The following is a 25,427-nucleotide window of genomic DNA, read 5'->3' on the forward strand; positions in this document are numbered from 1 at the left end:
TTTTCATTTACGAGTACGCAGACACGCATGGTTATATGCGAGTTACGTTTTTCCGTTGTAGCGACGAAATACGTTTGCTGCTTTTTAAAAAGAAGATGAGTCGACGGAGCATATTTGGTATTTAAGACGAATACTATAGCCGATTCAGAAACATTAAGAACAACGCGATATTCCAAAGTTTTAAAAGACGCACAAACGAAATACGCCGTTAGACTAGGTTAAATCAGAGTCGACATGCACGCTTAATACCGTAGCTCTTTATCGACATGTAGCACATCTAGCACGTTAGGGCTTCCAAAGCATCAGATAACTTACTACGGTATCTTCCAAACCACCTAATTATTTTAAACAAGCGTATTATCACGTTTCTTTTAAAAGTTATCAAGAAGTATTACCAATTTAAGTCAACGAAACGTACATTCCACCATAAATAATTCAAACAAAATAAAATTTACGATCAAATAAGAATGTTATTTATATCGATCAAGATCAAATAAAAATCGATTGAATTGAAAAATGGCGATAATAATATGCACAGTTAACGAAGCAGAGTTTCGAATAAAGGTTTACTTTTCGCTCTCGGTAACACGTTCTTTCTGTGAATTTCGTGCTAAACGGAGGACCTCGTCGTTGCTGAACGTTGGATCGTCATTTGTCAATATTATGGCATACGACCAAACGAAAACGAAGACAGACTGGCAAAAGGCGCGTAATTATCACCGACTTTCGCGTCAGCCAGCGTTTGCCAAGGAGGACCAACGTCCACCGCGTTAACAGCACAGCCATCGTGGACGCGGTGGAATTTTCTAAGATCGTAAACAATCGCTGCTCGTTACTAGGCACGGTAACTCGATAGCCGGTCCCTTAATGAGCGTTTTCAGCGCGCTGCTAAAGAAGTATTTGCACAAAACTGCGCAGCTAATCGGAGCCTAATTAAATAAGGGAGGGACCGGTCGGTACCTGGTAAGAATGAAAAACAAACGAGTAACTGAGTAAATAGCCGTTAACGAAGCGTTTGTTTGCTACGAAATTACGACCAGGAAATCGATATTTTCTATCTTGGAACGATTAAAACGGCCCGATTACTGCTCTAACGGCAGACAATTCCTCCGGGTGTTGAGGACGAATATCTTTAGAGATCGTTAAGCCAATATTCCGCTTCTGATTCGGACGACGCGGCAGAATGTTTTCTGCTAATAATATAATTCGACTCCTTGCCTGACGATGCGCGTTAAATTCGTGGTAGAGGCAACGACGACTCAACTACGATAAATATTTCGTTTGTTCGTAAATCCTCAAACGCTAATGACCGATGCTTTTAAGTTTCTCGTCGATGCTCTACCGATTTAATCTTCGATGCTCGACGCAATCGAGCCGCTTGTTCAAACCTATCGCTGTTAAAAATTTCTCTTTTAAAATTTCGCGTCCATCGAGCAATCCAAGAAGACGCGTTAAAATCTTGCAAAAGTTAACGATTCCTTCGAAAGAACTAGTCCAAATAAAAGTAAGGAAAAAAGAAAGGAAAGAGAAAGAGAACGAAGCCTCCAGGTACGCGTAGCGTAGGCTGGCCCCTGCGAAAATAATGACCGCGCGATTTTTAAAAAGGTCGTGGGAAAAGGGACGGCTGAACGGTCACGAATCGCGTTATCTCATTCTATCGGTGGCCGCCCCTTCGAACCTCGAAGGCCAGAGAGAGCCTCGGTACCGAACCTTCCCAAATTAGGCGCCGAATTCTCACCCAACCGGCACCTCGCTGCCCTTTCTGCTCCCGTGCACGTGGAGCAGAGTCAACGGCCCGTTATCGCGGTCGGAGATCGAGAGGCAGGCATTGCCCAGCCGAGACCACCTACGCTTCCCACGGCTCAGCCAAGCAACACGAAGACGAGACGAAGAAACCGAACACGGAGAAGGATATGCACGAGCATTCGCGTGTTTCACGCTGAGATCGGGCAACCAGCGTTGCGCGTCTTTCCATCGAAAGGTGAGAACCGATTGTTTGACTACTGCCACTGACGGATCCTGCTCTTCAACTACAACGCATATGTAGGATCAAGGTAACTAGACAACGAAGAAGCTATGAATCCGAAGAGATTAATCGTAAACCTAAAATTTCTAGTGAAAATGTATATAAAGTAACTCACGAGAAATAAAACACCTAAGTAAGTTTAAGTATTAAAATTATACTATTTGAAGATTATTTTCTTCAGGCTATTTGGTTTTCCTTTTTTTTTTTTTTTTTTTTTTTCTAGCGAGCCTATGTATTTTTATCTCGTCGCGTTGAAGCTGATGTCAAGACAAATTCGTTGCCTTGGTATGCTGTAACTTTGAAACAGGTCATTGGATCGCGATCATAGGAAGACGCAATCATAGTCACAAAAATACGACAATGCCGATTTAACTACGCAAAAGGGAATAATTTATCGGAGGTACTAATTCGGAACAGTATCCAGCGAAAGGTAATGGAAGAAGTAAGAAGTAAGCGGTAGGGAAGAGCGTCGAAAGTCAGGGCGCGGCATAGAGCGAAAAACGATCTTCGTGTATCGGTAGGTGACTCGGCAGTCCCAGCACGCTCGTTCGTGTTCGCTCGAGAAATCACGAAGGCCACGGTATATACGAAAGCAAGACGAGGGTGGCAAACAAAAGGAAAGAAACGAGTTTATCGCGCAACGTCGCTCGCGGGAACGAGGAAAATATAATTCGACTTGACGCGGGATAACCATACATACGTTAGCCTGGCGCGTCGCGTGCACCCCGAATAGAAAGTTAACTCGAGTCCTGTCCAATTTGAAAACATGCCCGATTGTACGCTGGCAATCAAGTTACCTGGCCACTGGTGAAACGCCAGCTGGATCAAAGACAAAAGGGGAATCTTGTTAAGTGAAGAAAAACGTAAGAAAAACACGAGTGACGTAGCTAAGAGCGAATTGCGAACGTAGTTCTCGATATTGCAGAGCTTCGATAAATGAACTTTAATTTAGAATTAATCTGAATCATCTATAGAAAAATTTGGGACTTTAGGTATTCTACAAGGTAGTTGAAAATAGTACGAAACTCGAATAGCGACAAATTTGACATAAGCAACCAACGAAAAAGAAAACGCAAGTAATTAGTAATAGACAACACTATGACTCGAAATAATTAGCCTTCGATTAATGCAGGATCTATATCTAGAACTTCATAGCATTCCACTGTATTATTTTGCAAATATAAATCATATAATACACTGACGATGATACACCGACGATGACACACCGACATTACGATCACGACAGCTGACCAAATAAAGGTATTGTTCTCATCGGGAACATTCGTGCGAGGGCGGCGTTACCATGAATTTTTCCCGAAACGATAGTCAGAGACAGGCACCAGGTTCACCCGACAATGTACGTGAGCACATGCATCGTAACAAGAGGCAACCGGTGTGATTTGTGACCGACCAAACTGCTTCACCGCGATGCCCGTCATTCCGTGATGCATCGTTGCGGCACGCGTCTGATGACGCAGCTACTACGCCTACTACGCGGTCGTCTATTCGCGCGACACCGAGCGAGCGAGTGACCTCGCGAGTTCCAACGAAGGCACGCTTCTCAGAAACGTAGCTAACGAAACGGAGAATCTGACGGCACGTTCGTAAACCGAACACGACGATATAAATTCATTTATGTTTAAACGCTGAGTAGTTAATTCCTCCGATTGTTTCTAAGAAGGTCCAGCATTCGAAGAAGATGAACAATTAATAATCACGTTCTGGCATTCGTAATTCGATTTAGATTTCATTGGAAGAATCCTGAGATGAATAGAGTTTTCTTGACGAAAATTCGATCGCAATTACGTTCTATCGTTTACGTTGTCAGCGTAGAAAAATTGTGCTGACCGAGCAACGTTTAAAACAGAAACATCGAGTTCAGATTATCGTATCGTTATAAAATGACGCTAGTACCTATGATCTACCTATTATCTGTTATCTACTCCACCATTGTTCGAATAAGATTCGAATCTGTCCCTCTCTCTACCGTACTCTGTACTATCCGAACATTCTATTATTCAATGCGATATTCTTTTATTAGATAAGACAACGTGGTTTGACTTACCAATCACGCGAAGATATCGAGCGCCATTAAGATTACGTTTCCTGATCGCTTACCTGAAACAAAAATATTTCATAATTAGAGTTAGCTCGCGATACACATACATCGGCGTGCGTTTAATCTTACGAATATAATCTTACAAATACGATGGAAGAAAAATAAATAAAGACGATAATGAAATTAACAGCAGCCGAGATAAATGGTACTTGATTTGCATAACAGATACAAATATGAAGTATTTTTAAAAACACGTTGATTCTAAATATAACTCTGACAGCAGCTACGGTTCTATTACATTATACTTGTAGCGAAACGAAGAAAATTCGGACCTTGACATCTATATGCATCGTATATTAAAACGTACATTAAAACGTATACGTAAATTTCCACACGTGTAACGAAAAAAGCGGCGGCACTTCTCTGCGTTAAGGTTGAAAGAGTGGCAACTCGTACGTTGAGATAGATACAGGTGCGCTCGGTGACCGACAACATCGTGTCTGATCGCAAGCTAGAGTCTCTTAACAACGCAAAATTTCGCATTGCGCGCACGTAGGAATCCCAGGTGTGTACGCAGAAACACGCTGGTGCATCCCAGGTTAGCGTGTCCCACTATTTTGTATGTTACAGGATTAGAGAGCGAACGGTCCCACGACCTGTTCCATCCATTCGATGCATTTTATGTGACGCGTGCTTCTTCGAAAACACCGATCCGTTAACCGGAAATACGCGAACCGCGAAGCGCTCCGCGATGCTTGGGATACTTACACGAGTTTCGAGTATCGACTGGCATCGTGTACACTAGGGAATTTGTAATGCGTCGACCGTAAGAGGATTGCCAGTGTCCTGAATCCCATGTTAATAGGAATCGGGGGTTCCTCCATTTCCGTTTCACCTTTCACCGTGGTTATCGTCAATTTGTAATGTTTGATCGATGCGTTCGATCGGAACAGTGTCGTTACTACGTCGTTATTAAGCTCTTGAGTAACGTTTCTGGGTTGTACCGAAAGCTCGCGTCAATACCTCATACGTAACCTTCGAACTTTAAGTACGTTGCAACGAATAAAAATCAGTAGCCTATATGTATTTCACGTACGGGCAAGTTTATGGCAATGTTATCTTCTTACGCGTGTATTTAAAAATGTCGTCGACAGATAGATCTGTCGGAAGCCAAGCCGGTCGATTCCACTTTTGCGATCGACATACATAATGGTAAATTCCAAGGTACATGTAAAAAACATCTCTTGAACTTTTTAACCGACAGAGTCGATCAATATGACTTCTGAATTGTTCAAATAATGCAAAATAATGTAAAATTCTGTAATAGGATTCGCAAATTGTATGTGTTTATTCGTTCCTTGTCAATGCTATTGAAATTTGTTAAACAGCAGTCTCGTTACTTATCGAACGAATCAAGAAGATCGAATTTTTGGAGCAGAAGCGGAATAAAAGCAAATGACTTTAGGAGATTGCTGATTACATCAGGAACAACCAGAAATAACAGTGTAGAAATAGAAGAAAGATGAAAAGAAGAAGGCAAAAAAGTAAGACGGAATATACAGATATACAATCGTGTTAAAGGAATAAAAAGGGAATTTACTATCGCTTTAAGCAATGCAAAAAATAGAAAGGGATAGGTACTGTCTGTCGTTTACGTAACTTCGTGAAGCTGTGACTTCAACTTTTACCTTTACGAAGCACCTTATATAAAAACAATGATGGATCGTTGGAAATAATAACGAACGTGCTAGAAAGTATCCATTAACTGTATATATCACGGAAATGATTTTTCTCGTATCAGAAACAACCAACTAGACTAACAAGTAGGTAATTCAGGACACCTGAATGTTTATGTGACTATATCTGAATAAAACATCCGCTTCTGCGATAAGTTACCGCCGCAAAACAACTGCTAAACAGCAATTTTTAATGCATATTGCAGATCGATTATCAACCGTTTAATCTTTGTCCGTATTACGTTAACATCGAGAACTAGTTATACATTTGACCGAATTGACGCAGGAACGAACACATTTTCAAATTTATTCCCTGCAGCTTTTGGATTCTATATTTCGATTTACAAGAAAGAAATTTACGCAAATTAGAGCAAAGAATTATAAGCAAATTCGTATTTTGACAGATGCAACTAAGCAGAGATTTCTTTCACCTATTAAATATCACCAGTGCTTTACTTTGAACGTTTTCCCCATTTTTGCATAATATACGCGACGTATACGTTTGCATCTTTAAACTTTCTAAAAAGGTATAGACATCATATACCACGAGCGAGGAATAATCGTTGGCCGTGTGCCGAACTCGAGCTGACAGAGAGAACTTGAACACGAGAATCGAGACAGGGTCGTTTCGACTAAACAGGAAACTGTCTTCGTAGTACAAGGCAAACCGCAACTTTTCACCCGTATATCCTGCACGGCATTTTGATCGAAGGTCGTGATCACCAACTTCTCTGCCGCTTTAACAGCCATTCGCGAGGGAAAAAAAGAAATTGCCAAGTCGTCGTGATTACCCGCATGGGGTATACGAGGACTGCAAGAAAACACAATATCGTCCTGGGGCTATACACGAGTGCTTGTATACAGCCTTAATGGATGAAACGATATCGTGAGCCCACCCTGGACATATATTCCCCGAGACTAACGTTTCTACGCAATACCTCTCTTTCTCTTTCGATCTTCGCCTTCCAGATTTCCTCCTCTGCTCCTTTTTTAGCTTTCACGTGATCGTACTTATATTTTCGGCGGAAGCTGTGACATTGAACGGCTAGCATTATACGCTTTACGTGCAGATTTGTTTCAAGGAAAACATGGTTTGGATTTGGTCATCGTTTAACGAATCGAGGAGTTTAACGTGTCGATAAGAAAATAATCATAATTATGAAATGTATTCAGAGATATTAATCCTAGTAGTATATTAATCGTTTTCCTAGATTTTTTATATGCGATAGATTGCCTAATCTGTTGGACTTTTAAGTTATTTGGCAATACAAATATATGTTCAATATGTTGAAAAAATATTAGACTGGGATTTACTACATTGTATTATGAATTCTATCTTTCAGTCGTCGATAGCTGTACCGTACAGTTACGATGAAAACAATTAATTCGATTTAACGGATCCAAGTCTTAAATACAAAGATCTCTCGCGAAATTTTAAACACTTTGCTTAAAATCAAACCTCCGCGAATGACAACATCGTCGATAATAAAGAGTGGAGAGTTTGGAAATATCCGAAAAACAGCGTGTTGTTGAAACATCAAGCTCGTCCAACGTAAACCACGTTCGCGAAATTCAGCAACCGTGACGCACTATCGTGGTTTCGTATCGATTTTCGCGTCACGGAAAATGCAGACGCACGTGCGACGTTTCCAACAAGGATTGTCTTCGTGAAGCAGGGGGCGAGAGAGAGGGGGGGAGGGAGAGAGAGAGTAAAGGAACAAGGCTGGCAGAATCGATGCAAGCAGCGCGAATGATAATGGAGAAATTGCGCCGGAGAAAGCAGACGGATGAACGGAACGGACACACTGACAAGTCCGGGCGTGATCATCGTATTGTTCGATACCTCAATTTTCCGTACTGTCTCGTTCACCGCGCACTCTAATTACCCTCGAGGCTTACCCCGTGGTTTTAACATCGATATACACGTGTGTGTGCGGCTTCGCCGAGAGAAACGGAGAATCAGAGAGAGAGAGAGAGAGAGAGAGAGAGAGAGGGAGGGTGGGAGGGAGGGGGGAGGGAGAGAGAGACGATAGCGAGGTACACGCGAGGATGAGAGGAGGGTAGAGAACGAGCATACGAGGGCACGATGAGATAAGGTCAGGCGTAAATGGCAAATTTCACGGGAAATTTATGACGTTTCACGGTGGAGAGTAATTATCGTCAGATACACGATCGTTAACGGTTTATGAACTTCCGAAAGGGGTCAATGCCGTCAGCGTAGACGCCCCCCTTTCTCGTGTGATCTATGGAAAAGGTGGAGAACGAACGAGTGTCGGAGCTGCAAAATAAAAAGAAAAAAAAACGTACACGCTCTTTTGAAACTCGCTTTCGTGATTTAGCGCTACGAGAATTTTTCAATGGAATTAGTGTAGCAAAACTCGTACGTATCTGGACGAACATCTGCGTTAGTTGAAACGATACAAAAGTATTTCATACGTATGTAATTCGAATGCTGCGAAAGATGGAAACAACTTCGACTCGGAAATCGAAATGGTTATTTCGAGATTATATTTTGAAAAGAAAGAGTTCGAAGGAAGTAAGAACGATCGTAATTCTTCGGATAAAGGCGACATTCTCGATAAATTGGTAGATCTTCGAAGGAACGACCGCATTTTTACGTGGCGACCGACCACGCTCGTTCCCCCGTCGCGTTATTAATTCTGTCGACTCTCTTACGTCACGTATCGATTCCGTACACAGAAAGACTCTCTTCCCTATCCAGTCTCCTTTAGCCTGGCTGAGAGCAGGACGATGATAACCTGGCGAAAGTGGATAATGCGAAGATTGAGTTCAACTCGACTTACGTCCGCCGGAACTATTTGAAAACTACTTCGAACTGTCAGATTAACTGAAAGTATGTAGCTGTGGGATTTTGCCCCGCGGGGACCGGTGCATTATTCATGGGGTAAGCATTACGAATCTTTCCCCGAGAATAATGCAAGGACGTCCGCGTAGCGACCAGATTAACGGGAAACTTATTGCGCCCGGGCGAAAATGATAATTTTTCGTCGACGAGAAAACGTTTTCCCTTTCCCTCTGTGACCGGTGTTTTGCCGACGTCGCCGACATGTAAATCCGTTGGAAGAGCATTTACGAGCTAGATTTCATGGAAATCGAGACATTTTTGTGGAATGGAGAAGGATAAAGTGTAGGTTCCAAAGAAATATCGTTACCGTTCCGTCCTAGGACACGCGAAAGAACGCGCCAGGCCTTTCTTGCCAAAGCTTGTAACGCGATCGCGATGCAAGGCTATTTCTGAATAGAAATCTTAGAATATCATCGCATATAATTTAAATAAAGAAATTTCAGAAGTTTCCCAAGATGCAAATAAGACGGGGGACGCATGAAACGCAGGGCAGACGAACGATCGAGCGCCAAAAAAACGAATAAAACCTAAATGTACTAAACGAGTACGCGTTAAAAGGAACAAAAGATAGCGGAAGGGAGTAGCTGTATGCGCGAAACAGGTGCAAAAAGAGTAAAGTACAGAGAGAATACGTAACGAGGGAGAGAGCCGGGCAGATTTTTAAAAAGTACATATAGCTTCTCTTCTAACCGCTTTTTAACGAGATCAAAAATAAATTGCTCTGTAAACCAGTAACCGAACGCATCGTCTAACAACGTAACGTTAAGCATCGGATAACTAATCTCCTTGGAAATGCAAATTGATCTATTCACAACGGATGACGTACTGATACGTCAAAGCCCTACTGGCCATTGTCACGGATGACTTATCGCATCGATGATTGCTCCTAACGTAAATACATTAATTATTTGCTCTCGGAGCAAAACTGGTCCAATGAGATAGAGTGGTTTGGTGAATTAGGGCCGTTCTGAGATTGGAATTAGGCTATCTCGAGTCGTGAAACGTAACTAATTTCTCTCTCGAGCGGAAAAAGTTGGGAAGGAAGGTGGTTCTATAAACTTGAATTTAATTTTTAAAGCACTAAGGAGTTAACGTCCTTGTAAAAAATAGCCGTTAATTACCTCCTAGTCCTGCAGTGTTTAGCTACGTTAAACCTATATCGTTGTGTTTCGGGGTGAAACAATTATTCAATCCTCGTTAGGATGTACGTATTAAACTGTCGCGTCGAATGAGTTAAATTCCAAGATCACCGCGTTAAGAAACTTGTTCCATCCTAAAAACGATCAGACTAATTTCCAAGAATTTTAATTCCTACATCTCAGTGTCATTATACATCCCATGTGTTAGTTGGTATCGTGGTACGCCGGAAAAGCGCGACGACAAATGCTATCAAGTATACACAAGTGCAGAGAAGTAAGAGAAACAAGCTTACACGTTCCGCGTCAAAGCTGATCGATATATATGTACATATAGGTACATATATATAGGCGAACGATAGATGTTACGAAACAACCCTTATAAGGCTAAGTAAGAGCCATTCCACGGCTGTGGAACCTGTACGAGGCGAAAGGGTGCGGCGCAAAGTATCGACGAATCTTCGAGAAGTCGAATTCTGTTTACTCGCGTTGGAGGAAGCTGCTGTTGCTGTTGCAAGGACAAAGGGACAAAGATGTGATGGCAGCGACGGTGGTATTCCTCGGTCGGAGAAGAGAAAAGTAACCGGGAGAGAAAAGCACTCCAAGTACGATGTTTCCCTCTGTTGTGGCGGAATTTGCCTTCGAAAATATCGTTTAGATCGGCGGAGGGGTTACACAAGCCAGAGGAGGAGGTTCGAAACGACGAGACGACGGAAGAAGGAGCGACAGCCGTGTGGCACGCGCAACGAAGAAAACCAGAACGGTGGTGAACGCGAGGGAAGAAGACGAAGGCGGAAGAAGAAGCTGCAGTGAAAGTGAGCAAGAAGAGGGAACGAAGACAGGGGTTGGCGAGGCGAGGGGTAACCCTCGGGTCAGGTAACCCTGGATTGCCCATTTCCAGTTTACTGCTAATTCATTCAAATTGTATTTGTTCCCAAATATACATTCTATTCTCCGGCTTTCCTCCTTCCATTCGTTCCTCGGCACGACGACGACTAGACACGCGTGTATACCGTGTACGTGTATCGGTGGCGAAACGTGCACACCTACGTACAGACGCGTGTGCGCGTGTATAGCTCATAGAGATGGAAAGAACGGCACGGAATCGCGTGTATATCCTGTTCGAACGCGTAACACAGCGTATCCTTGCGCACTTTTCGAACGCGACGTTTCAACGAATCTCTTTCTGTCGCCGGTCCCCTACTCAGTTTCGATATTCTTTGGAAGGTTCACGCAGAGAATATAGATTAAGTAATTTCGAGCATGACGAAGCTGTCGACGTGCTGCAAATTCGATCTGCACGGGATCGAGAGTATCCTGTTTCTGCGAATCGTGGTTTCTCCCGATGAAGTACAGAGTTGGGAAGTACAGAGCTGCTTTAGTTTTTAATCAATCACTTTTTCGCGTAATTAAAATGGCGCTTTCGATGTAACTATCGGTTTCGAGCTCGAAGGAACGCGTTAGTTCCCTAACGATACGTATCGTTTTAGTTATGTAAAATTGCACAAGTTCATCTGCCCCAATAAAAAAAATTTCAAGACATCGGAATTCGAAAATTTGTCACGAACGAACGCGTTCTCGAGAAATTCCGAAAGTTAGAGGAATCCGTTTCTCTCAACTACTCAGACTTACGTTACCAAGAAATGGGTGGTAAAGGAGATGAAGAGGGTCGCTCCGAAGGAGGACCTTTTCCATGTAAATGTCCACGCCGTTGGTGTATTCGTACACGCGACGTTGATGGTAGTCGTAATTGTTGTCCGGGAGTGGAACGTTAATTCCAAAGAGAATCGCAATTGGCGAGTTTGCCACTTTCTTCGTCGGCTCGCTTCGTGACACGGATACAGAAGAACATAGAGTTCCGTTCTACCCTGGCTGGAAGAGAAGGCTGTCTCTTCTCACGGGGAAAATGTCAACAGAAGGCCGCGAGAAGAGGATCGAAGGGGCACGCCACTAATTTCTGCCGGGGGAAAAGTTCGCGGGCGGAAGCTACCGTGAGGGATAAATTATGTGAAAACCGAAATTGAAGGACGAGAGGAAGAGGCGACGAGTTCAACTTTCTTCCAACTTTGCTGCTACGGAAATCGCTGGAACTCGGCTCGCCCGTGAAATATCACGAAACATCGTGGCCGGATTTACCACCGTTTTCTTGCACTCTGCTTTCGAAACATTTCGTCAAAGCGAAGCAGAGTAAACACGCGCCTTTCCGTTCCCGCGATCTAATTTTGCTTTGATATACATTGGCTGTTTCTTTCTGAATTTTTGCGATTCTTAGTTCGTTAGTCACTTTATGCATTAATAACGTCGACTTGTAAATAAATAGACACGTATTAAATTAAAATATACTTTAAATTAGATTTTAGATATTTTCGTATTCGAATATTGTTACGCGTATTACGTTTCGTGTATCATAGACCTTACGGTTTCCGATTTTACCGTCCGTATTGATCCAGCAGCGACAAAAGGTACCGGAATCAAAATCTTTTCTTTATCGATGGCGATATCGATACACAGGTGCACGATAAAGTGGAATTGCGATTGCTGCACGTAAGATACGGGCAACATTAGTATAAGTAAGAATTCTGGTACAAAGGATCGTAAAAATTTATTCGATTTTACGTCCTATATAGATTGTATGTACTTTTGGTAAAAGAAATTGCCAATAACTGAATTTCTCATGTAAATGTAGGATTTGTGGGAATTAAATAGAACGTAGCTTTCTCCATAGGCAAGTCAGTCGCTTTGTGCACGAGTTTCAAAGAATCTTATTGAAAGCCATACGTTCGTAGAGCGCAATAAATTTACAGAGAGAAGTTAGCGCAGGCGATCTCCTCGTACTACACAATCCCAACAATTATCGAAGTCCAACAAACCGTACACGATACGAGAGCAGCCGCATATAATCGCATAGGTTTCCGCCTAAACGCGCAATTTAATATCCAATACGCCAATCAAACACCCATATCAATTTTCGTTGTGATCGATCGCTTATCATCGATTAAACTCGCTACAAAGATTCGGCTGGGATACACGTAACTTTGTACACGGATATCTTCTGAAAGAACGATTAGTCGCTATTATAATACAGCGTGGATAATACAGCGAGAGTAATCTAAGATTTGTAAACAGTCTCGTTGATTCGGTGATCCATAGTCGGATAGTTGCAAAATTTGGCACTTCGACGTTCCACGCGTCGAATTTTATTAGGCTTACCCCTGGTCCAGAAATGGAACGAGTTCGTCGTAAAATTTACAGCGGATTTGCCCATGGAATCTCATCATTGTTCGAGGATTTTCAGAAAACATTCCTATTCTCGAATACACGGTCCCTGCCCATATTATCGGAATATAATACAAAGGAAACTAATAACGAGAAACTCGGAAAGTGAGAGGAGACATCGAGGGATGGGGGGATAAGAGAGGTAGGCAGTCGGCGACTCTAAAACGAAACGATTCCTTTATTCGTGCATGGAAAAAGGAGAAAGGAAGGAAAAAGAAAAGGGCAAAGAAGCCAGCGATACGAGGCCCCGGGAATGGGAAAATTCGCGATTCCCAAGTGTTCCGTATCGGTAAGCTCGATCGATGGGAAGTCATCGAGATTCAGTTAGCATAACAATACTCTCTCCTCGACACAATTTTCTCTCTCTCCTGTTCCCTCCCTCTCCCTTGCTCTTTCGACGGTAGATGGGTTGCCTCGCCGTGGCGCGACGCGGCGTCGAATCAATCAGAGGCACGTTCGACGTCGCCGGAGAACCGAGCCGCGAAACCACGTGACAATCGATATTTCACTTCACCCACATGTTCCGTACTCTCTACGGAGGTACATCTAAGCAGAACTAGAAGCTACGGGGACCTTCGCCGATATACGTTGTCGCAGTATACCACGAGTGTGTATATGCAAGTACATAATACGTAAGCTCGTATGGTGGCACGAGGAAAGTAGAAAAGACGTTTTCGGCCAAGTAGATTTCGATCTCGGGTTGGCAATCGATGGCTAGGCTGAACGTGGAAACGAACAAACGAGACGTGTGCTGCGCTTTGTAATTTGAAAGGTGGCAAAGATACCAAGGACCGACGGTATATATCTACGGGTATACTACACACAGTGTATACGTATCGTAGGATTATTTTCACAGTTGGCCTTCGGTCTTTGTTAATGGTCAATTGTTTTATGACCATTTGCCTCAAGACCCAGACAACGAGTCGTGAAACGCGGTAGGTCTCCCGATGAAACATCTCTTATTATAAGGATACCGGTTCTTCGTACGATTACCGAGAAATACGAGAATTTTCATGACCTCGAAGACAAGACAGAACCATTTCATACGTGACTTCATGCACGAACCAATCACAAAGCATGAAAATCCATGACTCATTTAGCCAGGGAGAAGGAACGTGGCAGAGTATATTAATCGTACGGAACAAGAATCATAGCGCAATTAAATCGTTATTACCATTAAATATACTTATTATCGTTTCATTCTATATTTTACGGAACCTATCTGCGACTCGACGTTTCCGTAACGTTTCGTTTAATGCATTCTCCATATCCTCGAATAAAGTAAGAAAAGTAGCAATTACGAACTCGTATTGTACAAAACAAATTTCCCTTCAAAGGGACGACAGGTTACCTTTTAAACTCACAGCATAAACAGCGGTATGAATAGCACCAGGGCTTATAACGTAAAAAAAAAAAAGAGGGGGTACAAAAGTGTAAGCATCTTAACAAGAGAAGTAGTCAAAAGAAAAGACAGAATTCTCACAAAGAGAACAATGCAAGAAGGCAAAACACAAACGAACACCTCGTCAAGGATACTGAACCAGAAGAAGAGAAAGAGAAAGAGAGAAAACGTACACTCGTGAAGTACACGAAAGAAAAAGAGGAAGAAAAGAGGAAGAAATAGAAGAAGAAGAAGAAGAAGAAAAAGAAGGAAAGTAGAAGAAGAAGAAGAAGAGGAAGAACGCAGAGATGGCTGGTCTGCGCACTGGTGTTCCCTGTTCTCTTCCGGATTTATGGATTTCATTATTGTTGGCGGTGGTTGGTTACACCGGGTGACTAGGATCGCCACGCTTCGCAGAATGGCTGAACGGACTGACACGGGGTTGGTAGCGGGCTGTGCAAAAGGGGAGGCTGTCTAAACTTTAACTTGCTGCCCGTTTGCATTTTATGAGCAAGCAGCAAGTTTCTACGGGCTCGTAGGAATCCCGACGCCGCGCCGGCCAAACCGAAGCTCATACATTCACCCCCCTTTCTTCTCCGCCTTCGTCCCTCCTTTTCCTCCGACCTGTCGACCATCCCACGCCAAACTCTGCCCTCTTGCCTCTCCCTTGCATTTTCCTACACCAAGTAACATCCAACGTGCTACTAACCACCAAGAACACGGCAACCCGGTCAAACCACCCATTACAGCCGAGCGTGTAACCTGAATTACTCTCTGTTCGGTTCCACTCTCTGGTGGCACTCCATCGAGTAGATCGTGCCGCGCGTAAAGTAATGACACCGCTGAATCTTGAGGCTTTTCGTGTCTTGAAATTTACGCCTTGATTGCAGATCCGCGCAGAGTTTGCATTACAAGAGACACCGAAAAGAGCACGACCAACGATCGTGGTCTGTCATCTGGCCGATAGTTTAAGACGTCGTTCGGTGGTTGCTAAAAGCGTCGTTTACAAGCGTAGTTTATGAAACGAATAGTTGGCTGATGGTTTCTTTGTTATTTTAAAAAAGATCTGTTCGAAGAATCACTCGTTTTCCATCAGTCATCCCCATTTACAAATGGAAATTTCGAATTTACATCGTAACTTCTTCATCCTTTCGGTCTTTCCTTTCGTAATTTCGGTCTTCCTTTCATCTGCCTCGCATAAACTTCAAGCTGTAAACGTTCGCTCTTTCCACGATAACAACGTATCGTCGAGGATCTAGTCAAAGTCTCGGATCACTCGAAGGTGCGCACGAGATCGGATATACCGGGTTTCGATAAAATATTAACCAGACCTCCGTAAGATGCCGCGGAATTTCATTACGCAAATTCCGAGCGCGAGTTTCCTCGAAAAAAATCGTGAAATAATTTACACCGGATCCTTGCGATGACACGTCGCGCGCACAAGCGTTCCGCCATCTTCCTGCTCTTTCTCTCGTTCGACCCCGACGCGACGCCAGCCCCAGCTACGAGACAATAATACTGGGCAAAATTGAGTCGGTATAGATGTTGGAATATGCGAACGAGCCGAGCCAGAGTGCACTGTTCAATAATTCAGCAGCGATAGTACATCTTCACGGAGGAGAGTTCTCGCCTTCTTCTCGCTTTCATCTACCTCGCTCGCCCTTTCTCTCAATCTCCTCCGCGTTCTTCCGCGTTCCCCATCTTTCTGCCTTCTCTAGCTCTCTTATCGGTCGCGTGCAATCTACCACCGATCCACGATAACACCGATACGCGTATGCATAATACACGAGCGTGAAAAAATACCTCTTTTACCTAGCTTCATTCTCGTTTCTATCTGAGAAATACACCGGCATCTACCGGCTTCGTTGGCTTCGATCTATGGATGACCGATTTGTAGAGCGACGACTACTTTGGCCATTAACGAAAATACACGTGCTCTAATCTATTTAAATTCCTGTTGCATTAAGTTTAAATTTTTATTCTTTTAATACGACGTAGGGTATTTAGTGTCGTGGAATAATCTTTTTCTATATGGAACACTTCGTTCCATAAAAGAACCAATTATTTCACCAAATAAATATACGATCTAACGTTTAACATTTGTTGTAGCAAATCACTAGCCTTCTTAATATTCGTCGAAGATGTTGCCTCCTTATTTTTGAGCCGAATTTTTGCGAATGTTAATCGTGTAACCGATCGTTATTTTCAACGCTTTCAGAATGCCAATCGGTTACTCGAAACTAATTAACTAATAGTTTCGAATTCCCACGGAATAATTTGTGTATCGGCAATTCGCACAACTCTGTTGCAATTTCTCGGATAACAAAGTGCATATAGTTCACGAGATAGCTCGTAGTTTGACAGACCGAACGCTCAGGAATCGAATCGCGGTAAACTACAATCTTGTACTCTGTAATAATTTTATAATAAATTAAAAGATGAAGTTCGAGTTGGAAAGAACGCTCTAAAATATGTAATTTCGCGGTAGACGATTATTATCTGTATTCGGTCTATTATCGACGAAATTGTGCAACATGTTTGGAAACCAGTGTTTGACGAAAACTTCGCAGAACTGCCATTGCGGAGACTCGATGAAGATGGATAGTTCAGTTGGATAAGCAAGATCGGAGAACTAATGAAAGTCAAATCGTTTTAGCGCCCATAGAACGATACAAGCTCTGGTTATCACCGGTTACAAAAATATTGTTTCCTTGAAAACCCGTTTCACGCGATAAACTGATTTTCTAAAATTTAGATTGCTACTCATCGTTTGAAATGTCATACGAGAGAAAAATGGAAAACAACTGCACGATTTTTATCAATGTAGCACTCTTTTAGTCGCAAAATAGACAATTCGAAGTGACGTTCTAACATGTTTTCGTACAAAAAGTATTATCGATGGTTATCCAAAATATCAAATGAATTGTTAAATTATATCAAGCTAAACAAAAAAAACAAAAAGAAATAAATATCTATACAATGTATAAAAATGGAGTTATGAAAATTGACATTATTATTCATTGTTTTAAATTAAAATTTATTTAATGTCTCCTTCTTTCTTTATGTATGACCCTGGTTAATGGAAGAGATACATATGTTAATTTCTAATTACGTACTCGGGCTAAATTAGGTAACCCAAGATAATCAACGTACCACTGTAAACGAGGAAACCACGTAAGGCTAGAATTTCTTTTCTTTATAGCCTGTGCGTCTTTGATATATGACACATCGTAAGCTAAATTTGAGTAATTAACGGACCGTTCGTTTTCTGAAAATTTATAAAAAGTAGAAACAGACACGCAATACTAACCACGACGCGGTATCATCGTTGGTACATTCGTATCGGTCAAAACTCACCTACGTGTCGACGATCGCAACCATTCGTCGAATGATATTTTGACGTCATACCATGTTTCGTCGTTCCGCGTTGCACGAAATAAGAATACCGCGATAGGCTTTACTTCAAAATCTCTTTACTCACCTGAAACAAAGAGAGACAATTTTATGGTAAGCGAATCTGAGAAATTGCGCGTCATAGGTAGAAGTGTTTCGGGAAAGGGGATGGCTGTGATAAGCGCTATGAATTCGAGTTAGCAAAGTGTGGATCTAATATTTTCGAAAGTCGAACTTGTACCGGTACGGTTATCGAGGAGTATTTAAAGCGAAGAACTTTGGTATGTCTGCTCGTAAAATGTATTATACTACTTATGTACTCGTGTATCCAGATGATTAATCGGATACGTACATGATACATCAGATATATATATTATAACCTACACGCTGGCTCATTTTGCATCCCATTTTTTAACCTCTTAATCGATCATTCAAAGGTGAATTTGTACGTGAGATGCCTGTGGTATCTCAGCAACAAATTCATCTTAAAGATTACACAAGCGAATCAAAGCTTGTTTTCTATTAGTAACGCTATATCGTATATGAAATTATTTCTTCCTCGGAGATGTAAGCAACGAATATCTATGTGCCTATCCTCTGAACGCTCTTCTTCGAGTCATTAGTCAGCGATCGCCTCACGAACGGACAATTCTATCAGACATCACAGGAAGACATTTAACGCTTTTTTCAGATAGAGCAAAGGACGAAAAGGTTTCTAACAATGGATATGAGAAATGGATATGAGAAACGGCGAGAAATTAAATTCTATACGGAGAAATCGAAAAGGTTATCTGGATATACACTGCATGCATATTAATCTTCTGCGATCGACAATTTCATAACCATGTACGATATCGCGACTATGAATCCAGTACTCGTAATCCTGGAAAAACTCAAAATCCCTGTAACGCGGTCTTTCGACTTTGAACTATGCACGTAAAAGTTTTGAATTCACTCGTTCGGTTACTAGCAAAATCCAATAATACGAACGAATTCCGATACGTTTGTTTGAATCGGAACGAGATTTATCAAATTGCGTTTAAAACTCACGCGCAGTACGCGAAAGTCGAATCAGTAGTCGTGGATAGGGAGCCACTCGTGAAATCATCGAAATTTTCAACAAATACACGCAATGTAACAAATCATAGCGCGTTTGAAATTGAAATACAATCGAGAGTACAAAATCCTCTGAAAAGTCTATAGGAACGTATATATTTATCGGTGGTTCATCGTTCATTAAGCTCGATTTGCTGTATTTACCGTGCATTCTAGAAATTAGAAATTCCTCTTAAAATTCATTATTGCGGATATTTGAAAATCGACGATTAACCGGCATTCGACCGATCGTTCCAAAACAAGATTCGCGCGATCATTGAACAAGACATTCGCCGAATTTACAGAGACATGGTAGATTTGCTAAAATTAAATTTACTTTTATCGAATTACGATCTCCCAGAGGAATTGATCGTTCGAATCACGGGATCCGTATCGGAAGTAAGGATGCTGGAACCACAACGCGATCTCTGATACTGGCAGCTTTGAATATTGCATGAAAGGATGCCACCTAAAGCACTGGAAGGGCTGGCCAAGGTGTCTCGGGAGCTAACCTGATTTCGTCGTGTTTAGCTTGACAAATAACAAACAGCTACCGATGAACGATTAATCAACATTCGTCTCGGTATCCGGAAAACCGTTGTTCTCGATATAATTGTTCGCTAATTCGGTGCAAACAGTTTGACAATTTCAAAATTCTCCGACTAGCGAATTAATTCTATCTGCTATGATAATGAATTTCAAAATTACACCAACTTCCTCTTTTTTGCCCCACGGTTAGCGTGCGAAAAGTTTCCTCGTCAGGGAAAGACAGTTAACAAAAAAGCAAAGACGAAAAAAGAAAAGAAGGAGGTAAGGTGTCGTTGCGCGAAGAACCCCTGGTACGATCGATCCGTCGAGGTCTCGTTTATTTCAACGGGGCGCGAGGAACTTTAACGGGTAAAATCTATTCCTGTACGTGCCGCACATAAATAAGAAAGTTGCGGAAGTTAAAAACTTGAAGGCGGCGAACGGCGAGTACGGCCCGGCTGGATTTATCACCCCGAGGGCAGGAAGGGGTGACGGTGCCGGGCCAAGGAGGCGAAAGGTGTTGTGCCATCGGTACGCCTTGCGTTTTTGTTTATTGCCACCCCGTCAAACGGTCTGCCACTCGATTCTGAGTTACGCGCCGATTTACAAAACCAATAAACCAGCCGGCTGATAGGTTTCCAATTTCTTTCCGGACGAGTCTGATTTACGTCGTTTTCCTGGGGCTACCCGGGGGAACTAAATTAGGCAAATCAGGGTTTCTCGAAGAAGGAAACGATGACTGATTGGAAGGAATAACGTACGTTTTAACGAATCGAACAAACTGCGCAGCCACTGATTGGCAGACTTTGCTGATTTACGATGGCAGACAACTAATTTCATGTAATTAATCGTTTCGATCGAAAGGAAATATTTAGGCACGTTCGTATGTAAAACATACAAAACGGCGACTTTTTTTAAATAGAGCTCAATTTAAAAATAGCTTTGCGATTAAAATCGATAAGTAATAATTACACATCTCTGTTTTTAATATCCGTCGACTATACGAGAATAGTAAAAAGTTTCTACTAAAGCAAATTTTCATATAGACGAAGCAAATATTAAAGAACATTCCTAAAGAAGCAGAAAACAAAAGAAACAAGATGAATTCTATGGAAAAACGATTGATCGATGGAGAAAAAGCATCGAGCCATTCTCTATTTTAATGTCAAATATTTGGTAATGAATATCGTGGTAGTAGATCGGAACAGACAGAATAATATAGCGAACAAGCTTTAATACCGCTGATTGGAAATTTTGATCGTTGAATAGCCAGTCTATCCGGCCGATGATTTCTCCATGAAACCAACCCCCAGCCCCTCCGTGTTCAAATCTCGGTTTACCACCGTGATCGCGGAATATTAGCTAGAGAAATCCACGTCGAAACTACAGACAGATACCTATACACGATATATCTATATTTATATCTTGTAAAAATTCGCATGGTTCTACGTTTGTCGGTGGCCGTCGCTTGTCAATTATCCCAACTTTTAACGTTGTTTCATTGTTGTTTCAGCAGGAGCTTCGATCAATTTCCATCGTTTCTTCCATAAAACTGGTTTACTAGGTTGCTCCAAAGTAAACTGTTTTCTTTCTTCGAATAAAATTTTAACAGTTCTGATACTGGCAGTTGTAGAAATATCTTCAAATTTTTCTCCGAAACTTTCAATTACAGCGTACATATTTTCACAAAAATAATTATTCAAAAGTATTTCAGAATAAAAGCAAAGTAGATAATAAAAGTAAGAGGTAACCATTTTTAAGCTCAGAAATGAAATGTATTCATTTCCATGATTGGAAATGAAATTTCTTAAAATTGAGATACACTTTCTTTCGAATTTAGATCGGTTGGAATATATATCGTATTTTAATCGATTTAATTAATTAATGATAAAGAAACTTTGGTAGAGTTTTAAATTCGACACGTGACACGTATCGAAGTGCGATCGGAAAGAGGAGCTTTCTACTTTTCTCCAACGAGTCAATGAGTCGGAAAGATGAACGTTCTAAATTGCGCGGACTGTAGCTAATAACAAAGCGTTCAACTTTCACTGATATTATGCTCTCTTTACAGGAGGGAATTTATATCCGAGAGTTCGAACGAATCAGGACGAATTATTTCAGATGAACTCACGAAAGTTTCCCATCGAAGCCACTGAAACTCTGCAACGTTTCAGATTTTACTTTGGAAATGTCGCGGATCGTCGAAATGTACATGTCAGCTTTATCACAATTTAGTGTTGGACAATATTTACCGTTAAATAATATTTAAATACTATAGAAACAAACTAACGATTCGATAGTTACAGATAAAATTCTTAAAACATATGAATTATAAATTACTGAAAGTATTAGACATCGATCTCAACGATCTCAAATATTTAGAAATTTTACCAAGGTACGCTCGATGTGTACGCGGTGAAGGTTCAGATAATACAGAGCTTCGCCACGGTACCGCTCAAAGTCATCCTGACTATCGCAAAGGGGAAAAAGTTAACGCTCTTCGTCGATACTGCGAAAAATAAATTTTCCGTTGTAACAGTAATCAATAAATTAATCATTTTTATGGTTTTATTATTACCCTGGCAATTTATTACAATAATAATTATTATAATTTGTACATTTCTATACTATCTTATATATTTCTATACTATCAGTTTTTGATTTATGGTTATGTTAACAAATACTAAATGTCGGTTTATGAAAAATTATATTATAGCGAAAGATATAGTAGCCGGTGATCGTTAATCAAGAATAATCAAGCTACAAACGTATAAAAATTCTGATTCCTTTAAAATTAGCGTCACTACCTCGCTTCAGAGGGAAGAAATGTATACATTTATATCGTACAATTACCTATTACCTTCTTTATTAAGAAAAAGGAAATGCAAGAACTAAGAATATATATATTTTTTTTTAAACTAATTCCTTATCGAAATAACATTTTTACAAATACCAAAATACACGTTCGATGCAATTGTAGATATAATGTAGTACTGTAATATGCGCGTTATACATATATCGTATTTATATTCGATAATACTCGATTATATAAACTGCATGTACCGGTAGAGAAAAAACCAAAGAACGTTATGAAAACAACTCGTTTTTGTTTTATTTAAAACATAATCTCCATTACAAATATAGTAACTCGATTTTATAAAGCAACAGGTTAATAAAAGTTACTTGATTAAAAAGCCTTGTTCAAACGGAACAAACAAAAACTGAAACAAAGATTATCGGCAAATACGAAATTTGTGTCGAATTTTTCAAGATATGGAAAAAGAAGGTTAAACACGCTCTTCGTTGTTTTTTATCCCCGTGTAATAGAAACCCTATTGCGTAAAAGGCATCGTTTTTCACCATCGATGTATCGAACGATCGTGAATTCGAAAGAGACTTTAGAATTCAAATGCTTAGGGAACCGTTCGAACGTGCTTCGAATAGTTTGTGAATGATTTACTTCGGAAAAAAATAGTTCGCACGACTGTTCGATGTGCTAGGAGGATTTTCTTTGTTTAGACAACTTCGATATACGCGAGACAGCAAACGTTTTGGCAGAGCGCGAACGCTCTTTACGAAAGTATCGAATAAATCGCGATTTAAGTAGAAAAAGACCGATTTGTACTTCTCGTTTTGAAATAACTCGAATCTTCTCTTTTAAATTTTCCCATTTTACTTTCATCGAATTATTTCCTTTGTTAATTTTAATTCTGGATTTATCTTAACTCTATTACATTCGTTCCTATCCAATTAAAAATTATCAAATTAAATTTTGTTATTTACAATTGTATTAAAAGCATGCAATTAAAACTAAAACTGTAACTGATAATTACAAATTCTTCGTGCTAAACGTTTCATCGTTAACTCAACAATAATACTTAATTATAATTCAAAGCGTTTCTTGCGTCACTCGTGAAATTACGTAAAACTCTTGAAGTTTCAGTTACAAGTAGAATAGATCTTAACCGAAACTTGAAACGAATCATCATACCGTGACTTAAACACAGCTCAACGTACAATTCGTTATGGATATCTTACACTTATATTTAAACTGCATTGTCAAGTACCTATATATTATGTAATAGGAATAGTCTAACATTAGCAAGGCAAGTAAAAGATCTTCTCTTTTATCGGTCTAAAACAGACTTGCTTTCAACTTATTAGTATCGATTATGGATATCGATAATTACCAGGGATATAAAACTAGTAGATATAAAAATAAAACTGATCTTTTATTCTGAGTTATAATCGAGCTATAATCGATATTGCCGATCTACGCAGAGGAACGATCCAACGTTAAATTTAAATAGAATACAAATATTTTTACAGATACAGATATAACAGTGTTTCTAAAATCATTCACCACTTCCGAAACTAATATTCCATCAGCTGATCCCAGCTGTCCACATTTGCGACCATTGTCGACCAATACATAGCCGACGTAACCGTAATTCCACATCGCTGTTAATCCACGATCGCAACGAAACATCAATCAACATTAATCAATTCTGTCGGTAATTTTACACAACTGTTGAAAAGCCAATCTTGATTTTCATCGGATCGGGCCCTGTGTATAATTGCAGGAAATTAGTCAAGCGTCGAATGCAAATTTTTCCACGTGTTTTCGACGAAACTTAATTGCCACGTATGATTGTCGTACGACCTATCAAGGATCCGTCATTTTCGTTCATTCCGACGTCTTTGACGAAGAACGCGTTGGCGTTGCGTACGATGAAAATTATCGCGACAAAGCGGTGTCTATTTCATCGCAACCGCGTACGATACTTGCTTCGTCTTTTCTATGGATACGATGATCGTCGACCACGTAGAAACGTAGAAACGTAGAAACGTAGGAACGTCGCGTTATGCGTTTCAACGTTTCGTGTGTTTCGAGAAGCAATTTTTCTGTTTTCTTCCATTTCGCTTTTTTTTGCTCCCCGTTGAACTGCACCGAGTGAAATATGTTTTAATGGAACCTTTGCGGCTCTAGTGGCATTTAGCGTTCTCTATGGCCTGGCTTTTATTCGGTTAGATGCTTTCTTGGTTATTTTTTCGATTTTGAACTTTAGAGCTTCGGAGTTTCTTTTTCCATTTTTAGTTGGCAGATTTCAGATTACAGGGAAAAATAAAGTACAGCGAACCACGATTTTTCCCTTCGATAAGGAAACAACATTTTTGCGATAGAGAGTTTAAGAGGGACAATAACTTTTGTCGAATCGATCGTTGCGAAGCAAGGATCGACGGATGGATCGGCACAGTCGTGGCGGACAAACGAACCCAACCGAGTCCAGGGAGAGAGCGTACATTTTTATTTCTTCCGTTCGTTCACGGTAGAACGGACAACGAACAAATGGCCGGCTACGTGTACGCGCGCGACTTCCAGCCGAATTGGCAAGCGAATACTTCGCAGCGAATGCAGATTTCGCAAACCATTTGTCAATCGAGCCGCTGGCCCTGCCCGCTTCTGCACGGGAGAGAGGGGCACTTTAATCGACAATCATTTACTATCCGGCTGCGCAGCATCGGCTCTCTCCACTCTTTTTCTCGCATCTCCCTCTCTATCTATCTATCTCTCTGTTTCTATCTCTGTCTCTCCGCCACTTTTCTCTTCTCTGGGAGGTTCGCTGTGATTCCTGCAACTCCGTCCCGATTTCGATGTGTTCCTCCATCTATCCAACCAGTTGCCCTCTTTTTCTCCTCAGCCTGTAGCCAGAGTGTCACGATTAAAACGCCATCTGTTGATAGTCACTCCTCTTCGTCCTCTCGCGCCTGCTTCCACCACCCGCGTTTCTCTTCATTTCTACCCCCTAGTTTTTGTATCTTTCGTCTCCTCTTCCTGTCTTTCTCTCTTTCCCCTATCTCCAGTCATTTTATCGTCCGTATGTACACGCTGTTCCGATTCGAAATTGATATTTGAATCGACCGATCAAC

General features: G+C 41.1%; 1 protein-coding gene across 19 annotated transcripts in view; it reads right to left on the reverse strand.

Annotated features, from left to right (window-relative positions):
* Nucleotides 1-25,427, reverse strand: part of LOC139987702 (protein muscleblind) — a 406,475-nt gene that overhangs the window by 210,856 nt on the left and 170,192 nt on the right. For 3 of the 19 annotated variants that reach the window (XM_072004256.1, XM_072004254.1, XM_072004252.1), the window contains exon 2: nt 4,088-4,144. The exons of the other annotated variants lie outside the window; for them this stretch is intronic. The gene's annotated coding sequence lies outside the window, so the exon portion shown is untranslated. The remainder of the gene's footprint in view (nt 1-4,087; nt 4,145-25,427) is intronic. 19 annotated transcript variants of the gene reach the window in all.

This window comes from Bombus fervidus, chromosome 5 (assembly GCF_041682495.2).
Source record: "Bombus fervidus isolate BK054 chromosome 5, iyBomFerv1, whole genome shotgun sequence".
Classification (NCBI taxonomy): Eukaryota; Metazoa; Arthropoda; class Insecta; order Hymenoptera; family Apidae; genus Bombus; species Bombus fervidus.